Here is a 20,722-nt window from a genome sequence, read left to right as displayed (position 1 = left end):
GTGAAAAGTCTGCCTCTCTGGGGACACTTTGCTTTGCTCAGTCAAGAATAATGCTTTATCTCTGACATTTTGGATTTCAACAGTAAATTGAAAAGTGTGCATATGTAGTTGTCAACCTACTCCCTTTCAGGGTAAGAAACAATATGGAAAACCCAGAAACAGAATGTGACAGAATGGGAGGCCTCCCAGACAGAATGGAATGATCTGCCAGACATACCAACTGTACTCTTGGGTGATAGCCAGAATCTGGGAAAAAAATCAGATTTGCACAGATAGTCTTAAGGGGATAGGGAATGGAATTGAAAAAGCTGCTAGAAAGTTGGTGATAGAGAAGTTAGAGAGGAGAGAACAAAATAATATGGTCAACAAAGTTGGAATTGGGTGCGCTTCAGAGGTCCACATTCCAATGTGATTCAAAATTGACATAGGGGACTCTATGCAAGGAGCATGGCACTGTCTATCTTGCACAGATAACTCAGAGGATGAAGAGAAACTGAAGAAAAAAAAGGGGGGGATCATATTTTGCTAACCATGAGCCAGCTAAGTTGTATTTAGAGCTTTTGAGGAATTTAGTAGCAGCTAGATTTTTAAGATCAGCACACTATCATTTAGCAACCTCTGCTAGTTACTCTTATTTTTTTTTCAAATTCAAATTTATTTTTCAAATTTCTATACCGCCCTTCTCCTTTCGGACTCAGAAGAGAGACTCTTGCCAGAAGAGAGAAAGTTACTGTATTTTTCGGACTATAAGATGCACTAGAGTATAAGACGCAGCTTAGTTTTTGGGGAAGAAAATAGGGGGAAAAAATCTGCCTACCAGGTATTCATCTGGCTAGCGTCCTTAGTCTGGTCAGCTTCAGCACATTAGTTTGCTGTTTTTTTTATCCCCTGCTTTGGGATAAAAAACAGCTTCTAAAGCACAACTGATTTTTGGAGAGAGAAACGATGAGAAAAGTAGACAAACCATGGAGATCGCTTCACTCACTAGCGCCTCATTAGGGCTGAAAAAAAGCTTCACAGCTGAAAGTCGGAGGGAGCAGGCAAAGCACAGAGGTTGCTTCACTTGCTAGCGCCTCATTAAGGCTGAAAAAAGCTTTGAAAAAGCTACATTCAGAGTATAAGACGCACCCAAATTTTCAGCCTCTTTTAGGAGGGAAAAAAGTGTGTCTTATACTCTGAAAAATATGGTAATCTTGAAATGATAAGAGAAATTAAACCACGAAGAAACTGGCTATAATCCCTCTTATTTGAAGGTAGTCATGAGGAGCAGTGGTGGGTTCCTCTTGGTTCGGCCCGGTTCGGCCGAGCCGGTAGCGGTGACGATATGACATCACCGAACCAGTTCTGCCCCCCCACCCCCCGCCCCTCCCACCCCCGCATTATTCTTACCTTTTATTTGGCCCCACCCCCAATCTATTGCTGCCTCCTGAATCCCAGCTGATGGGCTATAAGGGAAAAAATTGTTTAAATTCTTGCCGTGGGGCTTCAAAGGGCCGCCCTACAGCTGATCAGTGGTAAAAGGCAGTTTGGTGGTAGACTGGTGCCTCCAAAAACAAATGAGTAGACCGGTGCCTGCAAAAATAAATGGGTAGACCAGTGCCTGCAAAAATAAATGGGTAGACCGGTGCAGCTCTGCAAGCAGTTAAAAGCCTGGTAGACCAGTACCTCTGCTAAATCCTAAAGAATTGACACATGACCATCAAGCCATGCCCACAAAATAAGCCACGCCCACAGAACCGGTAGTAAAAAATTTTAGAACCCACCCCTGATGAGGAGGGAGGCAATGTGGGTTGGAGATGGTGAGCTTAGTATATCTCTTTATAAGCATTACATTGAATTCTAGTGGTTTAATTATCTGCCTGGAAGAGATAACCTTTCAAGGTCCTGATAAGTGCTGTTATATTCTTTGAAAGCCAGTTTGGTTTCTTGGTTAAAGCATCAGGCTACTTAGAAACCAGGAGGCTGGTAGTTCTAGTCCCACCATAGGCATGAAAGTTGGGTGGGTGACTTTGAGCCAGTCCTTCTGTCTCAGCCCAACTCACAACTTGTTGTTGTGAGGAAAATAGGAGGAAAGAGATAAGATACATTCACTGTTATTTAGAAGTTATTTAGAAAAATAATAAAAGCAAGACTTAAGAAAAATCTAAAATAAATAAAATCAAAAGGGAGATCAGAAATTATTTACGGATAAAAATACTTCATGCTTAATATTATTTATATGTGGGGAGGGGGAGAACTCTTCAGGGGTACATTTTTCTTTTTGTAAGCTACTGGCTGTTTGTAGTTGAGGTCATGGCCTTTCAATCTGTTCCTAAACTCTGTCAAATACAAAATATGCTATGAATTCTGGTGAGACTTTAGGGTACTAGTTGTTGGCTGCAGGTCCTGGAACTTCAACAACATATTCCTTACCTAATTTATTGAACACCTTGGGGCACAGATCTATACTTTCTGGCTTAGCAGAAATGTGTTTCTGAATTCTTCGATTATATAGAAAATGGCAGGCTGGTTTCCAAAATAAAGAGGATGCCAAAAGCATGAGAACAATTGAAGGTTTTTGTGGGGTTTTTTTTGTACACAATGGAATTGTTCATTATCCGGAACCTGAGATAATACAGCTGTTGTTGGCTGCTTGCTGGGTTAATAAGAGAGTCTAGTTATCCCAGCAAGTTTCTTTTCAAAAACAAGCAATTGGTCAGTTTCTGTTTGTCTTTAGATTGGAAAAGTTTCCTTTTTTTGTTTTTAATGAGAAATCACAGAGGAAAAAAGAGCCTTTCTCTTTCCATCCTATTTCAGCTTTGATACTAAAAATAGAAACCATTGAGGTTTCAAGAAATAAGGGTGGGGGAGAGAAAATCCTATAGGCAGGGCAAATGTGTGATCTGGTGATATAGATTTCTGGTGATATCTATGGGTGATCTGAAGTAGTTTAGCAAGAGTTTCCAAATACAGACAGTCAGATTAACAGATTGTCCGGGGGGGAGGGAGGTTATTCTCACTGGGGCAATTGCTTTGGACCCTATGCACGGAAAGAATTGTCCCTATAAGTATGGTTCAATTTATGAAATCTTCTTATAGATATTATTTAAGATAGTTGAAATTTTGTTGTTAGTTGCGAAGTCGTGTCCAACCCATGGGCAATGTTCCTCCAAGCCTTCCTGTCCTCTACCATCCTCTGGAGTCCATTTAAGTTCACGCCAACTGCTTCAGTGATTCCATCCAGCCACCTCATTCTCTGTTGTCCCCTTCTTCTTTTACCCTCAATCTTTCCCAGCGTTAGGCTCTTTTCCAGTGAGTCCTTCCTTCTCATTAGGTGGCCAAAGTTGAGATAATATCCAGTATTTATAGGATTAAAAGGGGCTCGTCAGATAAAGAATCTGAACCCTTTGAGCTCATACATGCGCTGTCCTTGTCTCAGAATTGACAAAATAATCTCACAATAAACCTTCAATCTTGATGATAGTCTTGATGGGAGATTCTGTTAAGCCCCTATCTATGATTTTGGAAGCTATATATTTGTATTTCATTAGAATGTCTTGCACGTACCCACTTAAAAGGGGGAGGGTTACATTAGTTTCACACTTTTTTAAATCATTAACTTCAATTATCATTTCTGGAATTGATCTATTTTCAAAAAAGGAAGGATGGTTTTCTAGAAACATGCTGACATGCTATACACTTTTTCTATATAGAATTTATTTTATATTTACCATTTCATTTTCCTTTTGTACTTGTCCTTGCCCTGACGGGTGAGGTACTTGGAGGTAAGTTGTACAAACTATGAAGGTCCAATTGCATTCATCAGAATTCAAGGGCAAGCACCACTTAGAAGTTAGATAATGGCAGCAGTAAGAAAGAAGCCAGAAAAAAAATAGGATGTGTAGACCAAAAGACTTCTAGGTGAAAAGACTGAAACTTCTAACCAATTTTACCCTACTGGTTCAGACTTCTCACTATCTAGTGTTAGCTTTGGTCCACTAAAAAGTAATCCAAAATAAGATAAATGTTTAAGGACTCTTTGAGAAAAGGGTATTACTATTTTGTATTTTGTGCAGAAATATATATTTTATTTTTAATAAAATAAAGCACAACAGTTTTGTTTTAACTTTCAGTTATGATGGGCTACCTAGGTTACTGTAAGGAGACAGGCACTCTGCTACTGAAAAACAGAATGACATCTTTGCCTACCAACTTTGTCTGTCAGACTCTGTTGTCATGCCTGAGACTGGGGCAGCTAGCTCAAACACTTCAGTAGGGTTCAGTAATGGAGCCCATCAAACTTCTGGAACTCAAGAAATTATAATGCAAGATCCACTTAAGCAAAATGAGGCAGATGGAAAAATGGAAAGAGAAGTAGAACTAGAAGAAAAATAATTGGAGATGGAAATGGAGATGAAGAAAGATCATGAGGAGCATGTTTATCAGCTGGAACAAGAAACTGAAGAGTAGAGTCTATCATATTTCAACCAGTCCAACATTCCCAGGACTTCCTGTAGAAAAGTACAAATTTCCAAAATGCAAGTAGGATGAGAATCCAGGACACTTCCTTGAATATCATTTTTTTATTAAGAAGTTTAATCACAATAGTAAACACAATAGTGTGAATGGAACAATCTGGAACTGAACACACTCAAAACTATAGAAATGGTGGTAGACTTTAGAAGAAACCCTCCCATACTACCACCTCTTACAATACTAGACAACACAGTATCAACAGTAGAAACCTTCAAATTTCTAGGTTCTATCATATCGCAAGACTTAAAATGGATACCTAACATCAAAAATGTCATCAAAAAAGCACAACAAAGAATGTTCTTTCTGCGCCAACTCAGCAAGCTCAAACTGCCCAAGGAGTTGCTGATACAGTTCTACAGAGGAATTATTGAGTCTGTCATCTGCACCTCTATAACTGTCTGGTTCGGTTCTGCAACCCAACAAGACAGACACAGACTTCAGAGGATAATTAGAACTGCAGAAAAAACAATTGCTACCAACCTGCCTTCCATTGAGAACCTGTATACTGCACGAGTCAAAAAGAGGGCTGTAAAAATATTTACAGACCCCTCGCATCCTGGACATCAACTGTTTCAACTCCTACCCTCAAAACGACATTATAGAGCACTGCAAATGAGAACAACTAGACACAAGAACAGTTTTTCCCCAAGCACCATCACTCTGCTAAACAAATAATTCCTTCAACACTGTCAAACTATTCACTAAGTCTGCACTACTATTAACCTTCTCATCGTTCCTATGACCCATCTCCTTCCACTAATGACTGTATGACTGTAACCTTGTTGCTGGTATCCTTACAATTTATATTGACTGTTTCCTAATATGATTTGATTGCTTATTTGTACCCTATGACTATCATTAAGTGTTATGATTCTCGATGAATGTATCTGTTCTTTTATGTCTTGAGAGCATATGCACCAAGACAAATTCCTTGTGTGTCCAATCACACTTGGCCCATAAAATTCTATTCTATTCTATTCTATTCTATTCTATTCTATTCTATTCTATTCTATTCTATTCTATTCTATTCTATTCTATTCTATTCTATTCTATTCTATTCTATTCCATTCCATTCCATTCTAAACATTAATACAAACTCTCCTTAGATAAGGAGAAGTGAATGGAAAGAAAGAATAACAATTGCAGGAAAATAGAAAAAGAAAAGAAATTATGTAATAAAGAAAAAAATTGAAATCTATAAAGAACTGACCTCCAACCCTTAACACAATAAGTATAAACAAATTCAATACCATGCCTCTTTTGTAGATGCAGAAGAAAGCATTTTCGAGGTCATTCTCTTGGTTTATTATTGCCCTTCTCATTTTAAAAACTGCAGCCAATGTCTTTTATATATCAAGTAAAGCATTCTTTTATAAATCATTATCTTGGCTTGTTATTTGTATTTCTACATTCTGTACTTTCTCTGGCTTGTCAGCTAATTTTTTTTCCACATCTATTGTTCCTTCATTAGCATGTTTTAGATATGGTCTATACATAGAAGCAGACATTACTGACAGTATTGATACTGTGATGGTTACTAATTTTTGGATCCGTTCTTCAAACATCTAATAGCTTTAAAATGATTGATAGGCAATTTCGAAAAGCGATTTGAAAGTGAGATTTCTAAAGTTAGTGTCCATTAAAAGGCTCCACATGGTTGCCAGCAAGATAGCTGATTCCATCGTTCTCCTGGTGCTAAAACTGATGGAAAGCCACTGTCCTGTAGCTTCTTCAAAAAGGAACAGCTATCCAGAGCACTTAAGAAACTAGGTGGCGCAATGGTTAGAAGTAGTACTGCAGGCTACTTCAGCTGATTCTAGCTGCAGTTCAGCTGTTCAAATCTCATTGGCTCAAGGTTGACTCAGCCTTCCATCCTTCCGAAGTGGGTAAAATGAGGACCCAGATTGTTGGGGGCAATATGCTGACTCTGCAAAACCACGTAGAGATGGCTGGAAAGCACTATGAAGCAGTATATAAGTCTAAGTGCTAGTGCTATTTCTATTATGGATGATCTTCAATACTGTCCTTATTTATAGAGGTTTCAAGGAACTGGCTTACTCACTGGTTTGTTGGCTTTTTCCATACATAGAGCCATCTTCTTTTTTTATAAAGGTTTTTTATTTTATAGACAAACAAACATACAATACATAATCAATCATTCAGTATATCATCTGAGTGCATCTTTTGTGTCTTCTTCCTACTCCTCCACTATTTATCATATCTTCATTTATTATAACATTTCTCCCACATTTCTTACTTTTCTATTAATACATTTATCTATCTTCTTTCTCTTCTTTCTTCTTAACTCATTTCATTACAACAGTATATATCTCTTCTCTAACTAATGATAATATTGTCCCCATACTTTAAAATATTCCGATTCCTCTCTTTCTTTAATTATCAAAGTCAATCTATTCATTTCTATACAATCCAATATTTTCTTAATTACTTCTCCCTCTGTAGGGATTTTCTCTGCTTTCCATCTTTGCGCAAATACTATCCTCACTGCAGTTTTAACACATATAATCAAATATGTATTTTCTTTACTAAATTTCTCTGGTAAGATACCCAATAGGAACAGCTCATGTTTTACATAGAGTCATCTTCAGTTCAGTCATCTTCAGTTCAGTCATCTATGAACTCTGCATTTTGGGGTGTGGGGAAAATTCAACCTCTTAAACATAGGACAGTGTTAAAAAGACACATTTTCAAATGAACCGAAAACTGTTTACAATGCTCCATGGAAGGGATATCTTCAATAACTTAATAAATAACTTAGAAGAAGGAATAGAAGGGGAACTCATCAAATTTTTAGATGACACCAAGCTAAGGTTTTACATTTAGGCAGAGAAAATGAAAGGTACAAGTACAAATTAGGTGAAACCAGGCTCAATAACAGTAACTGTGAGAGGGACCTCGGAGTGCTAGTGGACAATCACTTAATTATTAGCCAGCAGTATGTGGCAGCAACCAAAAAAGCTAATACAATACTTGATTGTATAAACAGAGGCATAGAATCAAAATCACGTGAATTGTTAGTACCACTTTATAAAAACTTAGTAAGACCACAACTGAAATATTGCATCCAGTTATGGTCATCACGTTACAAAAAAGATGTTGAGACTTTGGAAAAAGTTAGCAAAGAAGAGCAACTAAGATGATTAATGCCTGTAGACCAGGGATGTCAACTCATGTCATCACAGTGGCATCATATGACATCTCAGGACTTTTTCCTCCTTCGCTAAACTGGGCGTGGCCAGTGCATGTCACATCCGGCCCATGGGCCAGAAGTTTGACAGCCCTGCTGTAGACTAAAACATAAGAATGTTTGCAGGAAATGGGTATGGTCAGGTCTAGAAAAAAGAAGGATTATGAGGGGATGGACATGACAGCAGTATTACACTATTTGAGAAGCTGCCACAAAAAGGAGGAGGTCATCTTATTTTCCAAAATACCAGAAAAACAATGGATGGAGACTAATCAAAGAGAGAAGCAAAACTTCCTTAAAGAGAAATTTCCTAATAGTGAGAACAATTAACCAGTGGACCAGTTTCAGTGGTGGGTTGCCCCCGGTTCACACCAGTTCTACAGAACTGGTAGTAGAACCAGCGGGAGGCTCCGCCCACCAACCCCAACATCATCAAAACGCTTCTGCACATGAGCAGAAGAGCACGCACGTGAGCGAAGCAAGCGCACGCATGCGGCCCCACTGTGACCTGGTAGTAAAGGTAAGTAGAACCCACCCCTGAACAGCTTGCCTTCAGAAGTTGTGGGTGCTTCATCACTGGAGATTTTTAAGAAGAGACTGGACAGCTTCTTGTGTTCTGCCCCAGCTACGGACCTCAAAGAACGCAGCACACACAAACTCTATACAAAGCTTATTTTACTCAAATAACTTAGTCTTTATCATTCAAAGGCTGTTAATGAACTGCCTTAACAGCCTACCAGAATTCTAACATAAGGTAATCACAGTCTTACTAGAGTTGGCAGAAAGCCCAGAAGCAATTTTGCAGACATGAAGGAGAGTGAACTAAAGTTGTTCTTTACAGCTTGTTGCAAGCAGCGTTCCTTCTTAAATAGGCTAAGGGAGTGACCAATTAGCCCCAAGCCTTACTCTCGAGGGAACCTCCTCCTGAGGAGCCACTCCTGCCTTTTGGCAGCTCTGTGTGCCCGTGCATTGAGAAGAGTGTCCTCCTCTTCGTCCTCTTCACTTAAAGGAGCTTCTGGAGGTTCTGAAGGCCCTGGCTGAATCCCTGCCTCTGGCATCACATCTTCTCCAGCCTCCTCACTGTCCGACTTGAGCGCCAGCTGCACAGGCTGCTGATACAGCACCACACCAGCCTCCTCGTTGTCGGAATCAGCTACAATCTGCACAGGCCACTGACGGGCCACAACAACTTGTGTCAAATTGTATAGGGTCACCTGCTTGAGCAGGGAGTTGCACTAGAAGACCTCCAAGGTCCTTCCAGCTCTATTCTGATTGATTGAATGGTGTCTTACTGTTGGAGGTGGAACTAGAGGACAAAATTGAAGCTATGGCATGTAGTCACCTGTCAGTAGTTCAGAAGGTTTTCATGATAAATTATCAAGCATTAGGGATTTTAGATCATAAGTACAGCATCTATCTTCTGTCATAAATCCACTCTTCCCATATAGATATTCTTTATATGCTGTCTTCTCAGTAGGATACCTATGTATAAAGTGCATTACATGTTTTTTTTTTCTCAGCATAATGACTGTACCAAGGCGATACTGTAGCGTAATTCAAAACAAGCATGTAACATATAATTTGATTCTCACAGGAAATAATGAAAAAGGAAAAGAAAAAAAGGGGGAAAAAACCTCTCAGGATAAAAGCAGTGGTCCTAATCCAATTTTCTTCATTTGGCACAAAAATTAAGACATAAACTTTGAAGACTATTACCACCATAGGTAATTTTCATTAGGATAGGTAGGGAATTACCTACATACCTCTCATTAATTTGAAATGGAGTTGTACTGATGATTATCATCTATTTAGTACAGGTGTTTTGTGTAATTTCCTTTTGCTTAGCAGCTAAATTAGACGACTGCATAGAGGAGATGAAACAGGGAAACAAAACGGTAACAAGGATATAAAATGCAAACTTTTGCAAATTTATGATAAATTAAGAGAATTTTTGCTACCAAACACAATATGTAAAGGTCAATTTGCTCCAGTAGTAAAAGCTAAGAATAATCCTTAATTTCTGAGAGCTGTTTTCTCACATAGATAGCATTAAAGGAAATGTTCATATTCGGAAATTGGAGACATAAGGAGTTACTGCTGCTAATTCCTAACACTTTATGCCTTATGTCAGTGTTTCTCAATTTTGTCAACTTGAAGCGGTGTGGACTTCAGCTCAGGGGTGAAATGCTACCGGTTCGGGGTGGTTTGCCCGAACCGGTAGTGAAAATGCTACTGGTTCACTGGAAGCGGTAGTAAAAAAATGCTTTAAAAAGTAAAAAAAAAAGTTCCAAAGATCACAGGGCACAGCTGATCATCTGAACTTTTTTTTTTTACTTTTTTTAAAGCATTTTTTTACTACTGGTTTGGACAATAGGTAGTAAAAAAATACTTTAAAAAAGTTGTTTTTTTTTGCGGAACTTTTTTTTACTTTTTAAAGTGTTTTTTACTACCTATTTCCCAAACCAGTATTTTTGTGTAAAGTGTGATAGTTTGTTTTTGAGCTCTCTGTGAGTCTGTGAGGTTCCTGCTTGTTGCAGGGGCCATTTTGTGTGAAGTCCAGCTGCTTTTACATTGTGTGAGAGTCAGTTGTGTAGCTTTTGTGTTATTTTTGTGTAAAGTATGATAGTTGGTTTTCCTGGTCACATGATCACCAAGCCATGTCCACACAGTCACATGATCACCAAGCCACACCCACCAAGCCACACCCACCAAGCCATACCCACAGGGTAGGGAAAATTTTTGAATTTCACCACTGCTTCAACTCCCAGAATTCCCCAGACAGTATTGCCAAGGTTGAGAAACCCTGCCTTATATGATTATGTCTGGGCATAGACCAGGGCTGTCAAACTCCCAGCCTGCAGGTCGGATGTGTCACACACTGGCCATACCCATGCCCAGTTTAGCGAAGGGGGGGGAATCTCGATACGTCACGTGATGCCGCCATGACACCCCTGGCATAGAGTGTTTGACCCCCCTGGCATAGAGTGTGTGTACTTGTTCAATTGTTTCTCTGTAAATTTCTTTCAATGAGCCAGGAGTCTTAAAAACTTCATGACTTGATTCCATGAAGAAAAATATTGTGGTAGAATTTGTATCACCTTAGATCATTTTTATCGCCTTATATGAAGACCACAAAAATCAAAGAATAAATAAATGACTGAGTAATTCTCATAGCTGATTAAGGCAGAATAACTGGAAAGAGATAGAATATAAATAACTATGAATTTCCTTAGTGTCAGAGTTTGTTGCAGCAATCAAATCCAGAAAGCACACATAGATAACTGATTCAGCAGGATTCATTAACTTCTCTTTATAGATGCAGTGATTCACTTAACAAATGTGGCAAGAAAGGTCTAAAATGGAGCAAAACTCACTTAATAGAGCAATATAAATTTTGGGCTCAGTTGTGGTTGTAAGTGAAGGACTACCTGTATTTTGTGAATATTTTGCCTACTCTATACTGTACGTGGCAGTCTTTTTCTGTAGGTGTATTAAAATGGCATTCCCAGAATTTCCAGTTAGCCACTTACAACTCACCATTTATGAGATTAAATGAATGCTGTAACCAGATGCAGATAGGTCTTATTCAATAGATAAATCCAGTGCTGGGATTCAAATAATTTAACAACTGGTTCTCTGCCCTAATGACCATGGGTGGTCATGTGACTGGGTGAGTGTGGCCAACTCGATATCATTCATGTCGAGGGGCGCCTCACCTCACCTGACCTCTCCTCGCCATGTCCAGTCCAGCCCTGCCCCTCCCTGCCACTCCTTGTCATGCTTGGCCTCACCTCGCGGGGCAGCTTGTCCCACCTGGCCCTTCGTCTCAAAGGCCTCAATGAGATACAATTTCCCTCTCTATTTATTTACTATTAGCTGGTAACCCAGCATTGCCTGAGTATTTATAGACATCAAAGCCTTTGTCTGACAGGGGCCTTTCTTCCCCCTACTTCCATGCCCATCATTCCTGCCATCTCCCTTCTGGGAAGAACTGACATCACAAATAATTACAGCTCTAAGATGCCACACTCACTCTCCTTAACAGCCCAGATGTTCCACAGTTATGCTGGAACACACACACCAGGGGTGTCTTACCCCCACAGTATTTGTTTCCAGATAGTAAATCATCTGTGTACTAAGTCTGGTTGAAATTGCTCAAGGCGTTCCAGAGTTATGCTGGAACATACATACATACAGCCTTTTTTATATAGATAGAATATTGAACATCCAAAATACACTATTTAATTCTACATATATATGCCATATGTGCAGTGGATAAATCCCATGGTATCCCACTACAGTTCTAGGGCACATCAGCATTTCTGTTAGGGTTGAGTTATTTTCATTCACCTTGAACTATGTAGACTAGAAAAAGAGTGGAGGAGGAAGACAATGGAGTGATGGGAGAAAAGAGGGCTACTTCACATAAGCAGCCAACACATTCTCTAAGTAGTATGCCTTGGAGAGCAATTAAACTGATTCTCCATTGCAATGTTTTCTTTCTCTCAAATCTTCCCTTGATAAATAAATTGAAATCCTAATTACCAAATATCTGTGGCTCATCTGTTCATTTCTCTAGTATGTTTTCATAAATGCCCTAGCAGGGTATTTTTAATGCTAGTCTAGCTTTTCTGTGAGATTTTTTTTTAAATTGTGCTGCAAATTTTGCACTTCTCTGTTTTGAAATTTTGCACTTAGAAAATGCACCATTCTGTGTGATTTCTTTAAAAAGGAGGGGAGGGGAAAGAGAGAGACTGAACTAATTATCTGCTTATGAATATTCCTCTGACAACAAATCAGACTCTTAACTTTTTTTTGCACCAGATTTGCATTTTAGTGCCTCTGATTTCATTGCCATGAGTTGCAAAGAGGGAGAAAAATCAACAGTAGCAGCTGCATAGACTAAGAGAGTTGCTTTTATTTCCCAACATATTTTGAACACTGGATGGAAAAAGAAAAGAAATGTTTGAGGTATAAATGATGCAATTGATCTTCTCATTCTTCCTGCTTCATTGATTTATGGAAGCACTCAGAAGGACATATGCAAAACTCTCTTCCAGATGTTGAGACTGCCAGACAAAGTTTCAAAGTAACATTAACATTAAAGGTAAAGATAAAGGTTCCCCTTGCACATATGTGCTAGTTGTTCCCGACTCTAGGAGGTGGTGCTCATCTCCATTTCAAAGCCGAAGAGCCAGCGCTGTCTGAAGACATCTCCGTGGTCATTTGGCCGGCATGACTAAATGCTAAAGATGCACGGAATGCTGTTACCTTCCCACCAAAGGTGGTCCCTATTTTTCTACTTGCATTTTTTACGTGGTTTTGAACTACTAAGTTGGCAGAAGCTGGGACAAGTAACGGGAGCTCACCCCATTACATGGCACTAGGGATTCGAACTGCTGAACTGCCGACCTTTCAATTGACAAGCTCAGTTTCTTAGCCACTGAGCCACCGCGTCCCCAATATTAACATTAGGAATAGGCAAAATGTATCTTTTGGACTCATATCAGGTCTTAGCCGTGTCCAGAAGACAACCAGATATAGTATTCTGCACTGAAAGTTATATTTACGGAAAACTGCTTATCAACCCAGAATTGTCGGATTGGTACTGCTCGGAGGAAAAAGGAATGTCCCAATTTTATATCAAAATATTTTTGTCTCAGAAGGGTGCATTTTGTACTTCCTTAGCAACGAGCCTGATTGAAACAATTATGTCACCCCATCATCTCTGTGGTTAAGACGCAGTACTGCAGGCTATTTCTGCTGACTGCCAAGATGGCAGTTCAAATCCCATCAGGCTCAAGGTTGACTCAGACTTTCATCCTTACGATGACCATAAAATGAGGACCCAGATTGTTGGGCCAATATCCTGACTCTGTAAACAGCTTAGAGAGGGCTGTAAAGCACTATGAAGCGGGATATAAGTCCAAATGCTATTGCTATCTCAGCAACAATTGCACTGATTCTGCGGTGTGTAGTGGTTCATCCTAACCTTCTTTCCTAAGCCTGGTTTTCATCCCTTTTCATTATTAAACCAACTGTCAATCTTCCCGATGGCATGAACAGCAAAAGAAAGAAAAGAAACTCCTAGGACATTTTTATTACCAAGAGTAAAACTTTATTGTTTGATCCATACAGGCACAGAAGAATGCCAAGCCAGTTCTGAGATTTTGGCATGAAGCACAGTATAATAAAATCTGCTTTTCTTTTCCCCCAGGGCTGCTCAGTGTCCATTGTCCACCAATCCAGGTTAAGCAGTTTATTTTGGAAAAACATCCTGCACCTTTTCAAAGTCTTCAGTTCTTGACCTTGGGGTTGTAAGATTTTTCTCAAGCTGCAAACGGCTCAACATAGATTCCTTGTCTCTCCCTCCCAGCTTCCCACACATTTCAATCATACCCTCTCCCTCCCATGCTTCTTTGTCAAGCTGTGTTTTGCAAGTCAACCTTGACACAACTATCAACGTTACCTGTTGTTTCTGAACTCAGAGAAATTCTAGAAAATGTTAATGATTTGACTATGCCTTGGTCTGATCAGTAAGCATTATTTAAACTAACCACATACCCCTAAGGAAGTATCGCTATTAGTATAAAATAAGAAACTTCCTCTTAGTTTGTTTAATGTACATTACACCAAAAGTGTTAAAAAATATATCTCTTAAAAGTAATTTAAAAAAAAAAAAATAGAGAACGTTCCAAATGCTATTCACTTCAAGCTACCAGACAAATTCCCAACTCATTAAGAGTCATTTTTATTATTTTACTTAAACTGCAACAACCTTCACTTTACTGACTGGATACTCAAGGATGTAAGAAAGACAAATCTAAGTATTAACTATGTAATAAATACATTACCATTCTTGTCCATACTGTGCAAATCCATCTTGCTACCATGTCCATCGTTCCTTATACCGGTAAGTCCTCAACTTACAACAGTTCATTTAGTGACCATTCAAAGTTACAATGGTACTGGAAAAATTGACTTACGACTGTTTTGCGCACTTACAGTCGCAACCATTGCGATATCCCCATGGTTGCATGGTCAAAGTTCAGAGGCTTGGCAACTGACTCATATTTATGACCATCGTCATGTCCCCGGGAGGCATATGATCCCCTTTTGCAACCTTCTGAATCAATGGGGAAAGCCAGATTCAGTTAACAACTGTGTTATGAACTTAACAACTGTCTCACTTAGCAACATAAATTTTGGGCTCAGTTGTAGTCATAAATCAAGGACTACCTAGCAATGGTTCAAATGCCTTTACAGGCAGGAAAAGTCTAGATTTTTCTAGACTAGTCTAAAAATCTGAATGCTTATATCACCAACTAGCAATCTCTTAAAAAAAATGGGTTCAATAGAATTCTTGATTGGCCAAGTGTGATTGAACACACAAGGAATTTGTCTTGGCGCACATGCTCTCAGTGTACATAAAAGAAAAGATAAGTTCGTCAAGAATCGTAAGGTACAACACTTAATGATAGTCATAGGGTACAAATAAGCAATCAAATCATATTAGGAAACAGTCAATATAAATCGTAAGGATACCAGCAACAAGGTTACAGTCATACAGTGATAAGTGGGAGGAGAAGGGTGATAGGCATTGAAGAAGCCATTGAAATGGAACCAGGCCAGCTTCAGTGCTTTCTCATGAAAGCTAGGTTAAAATGCAAAGTCTTATGTAAAAAGTGAAAGATTGACATCGTCGGAAGAGAAACCAGCATCCTGTCAGATTGTCTCCTGTGCAAACTGAAGGGAAGAACACAATTATCTGGCTCATTGATCCATGAACTTCTACGTTGGTTTTGTTTTGTTTGTTTTTTAATCTCTTTTCAACTGAACATGCATTTCTTTATATCTCTTTGACTGTCTAGCCTAATCAGGGCAAATTCCCCCTCCGTGCAGTACACAGCAAACTGCAATAAAAGCTCCCACGTTTGGGAACTCCATAATCGATTGGGATATATTAGAAATAAAAAGTTGTTCATGTCCACCTATAAAGATTGTGTTTACAGAGATCTCCAGGAGGTGTTAAAAGCTGAAATGGGCAAATGGCAATTATGTACTTGCGGTGGGCAATGTTACTTGTTGCCTAAGGGAGTAAATTCCTGTCATGATATGCATAATTGCACTAGAAAATGTACAGATGTACATTTAACCACCCATCGTCCCTTTAGTTTTCTTCTTAAAAGGAAAAAAACCTGACGAAGCAGGACTGCCATGAAATTGCATCACTACCTACCTTGTGGCCTGGAGCACTAAATATGTCCAACAGAAGTAACGCTCACTTAAAAAAAATAATAATAACAACAAACCTTTACACTGCTTTGTTCCACACACACACACAGAATTTAGCATTTCTGGATAATAAAGTGCTGGAAAAGTAATGTAAACGCCCTAATAGCTGACAGCTGGGAACACCACCGGGATTAAGAGAAGAGATATAATTGCTTTTTGATTACCATGGAAAGGAAAGGAAAGGAAAGGAAAGGAAGAAAGGAAAGGAAAGGAAAGGAGGAAAGGAAAGGAAAGGAAAGGAAAGGAAAGGAAAGGAAAGGAAAGGAAAGGAAAGGAAAGGAGGAAAGGAAAGGAAAGGAAAGGAAAGGAGGAAAGGAGGAAAGGAAGGGAAAGGAAGAAAGGAAAGGAAAGGAAAGGAAAGGAGGAAAGGAAGAAAGGAGGAAAGGAAAGGAAAGGAAGAAAGGAAAGGAAAGGAAAGGAAAGGAAAGGAAAGGAAAGGAAAGGAAAGGAAGAAAGGAAAGGAAAGGAGGAAAGGAAGGGAAAGGAAGAAAGGAGGAAAGGAAAGGAAAGGAAAGGAGGAAAGGAAAGGAAAGGAAAGGAAAGGAAAGGAAAGGAAAGGAAAGGAAAGGAAAGCCTTATTGGAAAGTAATAGTGACATGCAGATAGAACGGTTTTCAGAGTAGATGAGCTGCTTCCCTATTGCTGTGCAGCTTCAATCTATTTGTTGGTGAGCTTGCATAGATACACACATACGGACGGATGCTGGAATGAGAGATCTTTTACAGAGGTATGAAGGCACACAATGTTCTAATGCTGTTGAGTTCTAATGGCATGTCACAGTTTGAGGCTATTAAATCAGAGGGAGAAGATAGCATTTTGAAAATAGGATTGAAAAGAAGGCTCAAGCCAGTATCCGCAGTTTGTGTGTGTGTGTGTGTGTGTGTGTGTGTCTCAAAATAGGCAAGATGGCAATTGGGGCATTGCAATTGGAGTCTCCCTTTTCTATCACTGACACACGTACAAAAGGACCACGGCTTCTATTGCAATATCATCTTGATTGTTATCACACACACAACCCACAGATATCACTAGATGGGACAGAGGTTGCCAAGTAAGAAAGAACTGATTAAAAGAGGAACAGAAGGAGTCCGGTTGTAAATGCACGTCAACTTGCATTCACAAAATGGCAGCTTGTCAGTCTCATGCCAGACAGTCAATCCAGATTCTTGCTGAGTGAGGCAAGTACCTGAGTTCTACTTTGGCTGAAGATAGAATAATTTGAGTCCTATTTCATAAAGGCAGCATCTGAGATCCTTGGCAGGAAACAAGACGGGACTCTATATCTATTTCTTCAGAATTAATTGATTGAATTCTCAGAAAGTGAGAGAGCCAGTACAGGTAGTCCTCAACTTGCGACCACATGTGTTAAGTGAATCACTGCAGTTGTTAAGTTAGTAACATGGTTGTTAAGTGAATCTGGCTTCCTTATTGACTTTGCTTGTCAGAAAGTCGCAAAATGGGATCACATGACTCTGGGACACTGCAACCGTCATAAATATGAGTCAGTTGCCGAGCATCTGAATTTTGATCACGTGATCATGGGGATGCTGCAATGGTCGTAAGTGTGCAAAACGGTCATAAGTCACTTTTTTCAGTACCATTGTAAATGTGATGAATTTGATGGTGAGTTGTCCTGTGTGCCTCAATGATACCAGAAGCTATCAAAAAGTTCAACCAGCTCTGGATTAATCCTTAAGCAAAATAAGCACATGCTTAAGGAACCAAGGCGATAACTCAGAACTGTTTTTTTTTTCCCCTAACTTATTATGCCCTTAAATCTTTCATTGCCACACTTGACTTTAGCCATTTTTTTTTCTAATTGTCATCGTCTGTTGTCCCAAATGACTGAGACTCTCCAGAGACCTTCATCTATTGTGTTTGACTTTAATGTGCATAGTTTTTTAAAAAACGTTTTCTTGGCATGATGAGTGATTATCTTTAAAAATTTGCTTTAAAGTTGTCATCATATTTCATGAATATTTCCATCTTGTGGGATATGAGTTTAACTTCTGTTGAAGAACACCATTGTTGGATCAATTAATGTGGTCCTGGGGTCAACCATATTAGGATAGGTGGAGAAGCCAGACACAGGCCAGAAGTCCAAATCCACTGTCAGTGATGAATACAGAAAACAAAAAATATCAGATCAGTTGTCAGGCAGATGAACAAGGACCAGGCCCGATGCTAAGATATCCATTGATAAATGAGCTATAGACCCCTTTTCTAAGCAATCATGGCAGCCAGCTGAAAGCAACTGGAAATCTCAGGAAAGTGAAAAAAAAATAGTTAGACTGAAGAAAATTGAGCAGTCATGAAAATGCTACTTCAAAGCAAGTGTGAAGTTTCTGAAAGATGCCCTAATTAATTCATGAGCCAAACTCTAAAACTAAATCTGTAAAATTAGAAATTTTTAAAACCGAATATATACCAAGCCTTAGCAAGACCATACTTGGAATACTGTGTCCAGTTCTGGTCACTGTCAGTGCTTCGACGCTGGCATAGAGAGCAGAGGAGACAGAGAGATAAGCTCTGAACTTTTGCCTGCTAAATCCCTTTGAAGTCGAGTTGTCGTGGAAATGAAGGGGGGAGACATTCCTGGGAAATGACGAGACAAGAAGTCTGAAGAATGACTTGGAAGATAGCCAATGAGAAGCAGAGATTTGGGGAAAGGAAAGGGAGGGATTGGGGGGCAAAAGGTCAGTCTTGTCCGCATCGAGTCATGATCCGGTGGCTGTGCTCAATTAAAGAAAAGATTTCCTTAAAGATTGGCAGTTTGGAAATTCATTTATTTTGAGATAGCATCGAAGTCTGACAGTCACCACAATATAAGGAAAGATACTGAGACTCTGGAATGAGTGCAGAGAAGAGCAACAAGAATTATTGGGGGCTGGAGACTAAAACATACAAAGAATGGTTACAGGAATTGGATATATCTAGTCTAATAAAAAGGACTAGGGAAGACATGATAGCAGTGTTCCAATATTTGAGGGGCTCCTACCAAGATGAGGGAGTAAAACTGTTTTCCAAAGCACCAAAAAGCAACACAAGAAACAATGGATGGAAACTAACCAAGGAGAGAAGCAACCTAGAACTAAGGAGAAATTTCCTAATGGTGAGAACAATCAACCATCTGTATAGCTTGCCTTCAGAAATTGTGGCTGCTCCATCACTTGAGGCTTTCAAAAAGAGACTGGACAACCATTTGTCTGAAATGATATACGGTCTCCCGCTCAAGGAAGGGGCTAGACTAGAAGACCTCCAAGGTCCCTTCCAGCTCTATTATTTTATGTTCTATGTTTTGTGTTCTATGTTCTATAATATTGGAAATATGAATACCCCAGATTAAGACATTGATATATTAATGGATCAATGAACATTATGCTTAGAACAAAAGCTTTGACAGAATCTGAATGGCAAGAATTAGAAAAAACTAATTTTTCATCAAGCAAATGAAATTATTGAAGACCATCATGAAATTATATTTATTTATTATTTTAGTTATTAATCAAGTTTATATAGCCACCTGTTTCACAAAAGTGACTCTGGATGGCATGCAATAATCAATAAAAAGAATGCATATATAAAAGCAGACTTTTAAACATATAAAAATCAATATTAAAAGTAAAGATTAATTAAAACCTATACAACCTCCATAGTAGAGCCATCTAAAAGTTCTTTGATGCTCTCATGATGACATAATTAGGTTTTCAGGGACTTCCAAAGCATTTAAAGACAGATAATAGCAATTATGAAAAACGTAAAAACACTGAGGAAATCAATGTTGCACACCCATTCTTTGGCAAATAATGGAACTAAAGTGGGGAGGAAGCATATGAAAAAATTAAAGTAAAGAATTCAGCCTCCACCACTGAAAAAAAGATGAGTAGACTTCTGAAAGATACAAATTTGGCAGTAGAAAATACTGAGACAAACACATGGGCTAAAACCAATCAGCAAATTTATAGCATAGGAGCGATTATAACAACCCAGTTGGGATACAGTGGTATAAAACAAAAGCAACAAAATCAATCACCAAAATGGAAAATTCAATTGGAAAGAAAGAACAATAAATTACAAACTGATATCAGCAATCTGAAGAATTTGAAGGGAAGAAAATGGAAAAATAATAAGATCAAGAAAAGTTTACAGAAAAGATATCATCTTGGCACTAAGACAATTAAAGAAGTCTCTAAAGAATTAGAAGAATGACTCATGGCTATTTCAAAGGAAGGCAGAATAGAAAGGTAGAATAAATCAATTTTAAGGAATTCAGCATTTGTTTGATAAAGGATTGGTTAGGACTGGAACAAATGTAGATGGTTATTCTGATAAAGATGAAACACTAACATTTGGGATTAATAACTGGGATAACCAGCAGACCAGAATAAAGATGCAAGATTGATAAAAGATTTGAGAAGAACATTGGCTCAGTCAAAATGGATGATATGTCTTAACAGTCAGGAATGAAAAAGTAAGCAAGCAATATATATATATATATTAAGAACTAGAATGTGCTGGGAAAAGATGAAATGCATGGACTTAGTCTTAAGAAACTGAGGACTGCCTATGAAAGATTATTTAACCTTTCAATTAATTTATTGAAATGTTACAAATGGGAAAAGTTGAAGAGCAGATAACCCGATAGAACTTTTTTAGTAATAAAAGAAAGAGAAGGATGTAGTTGCAAGCAACTGTAGACCAATT

Source organism: Pantherophis guttatus, chromosome 6, assembly GCF_059756535.1.
Source record: "Pantherophis guttatus breed Tessera chromosome 6, ASM5975653v1, whole genome shotgun sequence".
NCBI lineage: Eukaryota > Metazoa > Chordata > Lepidosauria > Squamata > Colubridae > Pantherophis > Pantherophis guttatus.
The sequence above is the reverse complement of the archived record's forward strand: the minus strand, read 5'-3'. Positions refer to the sequence as shown.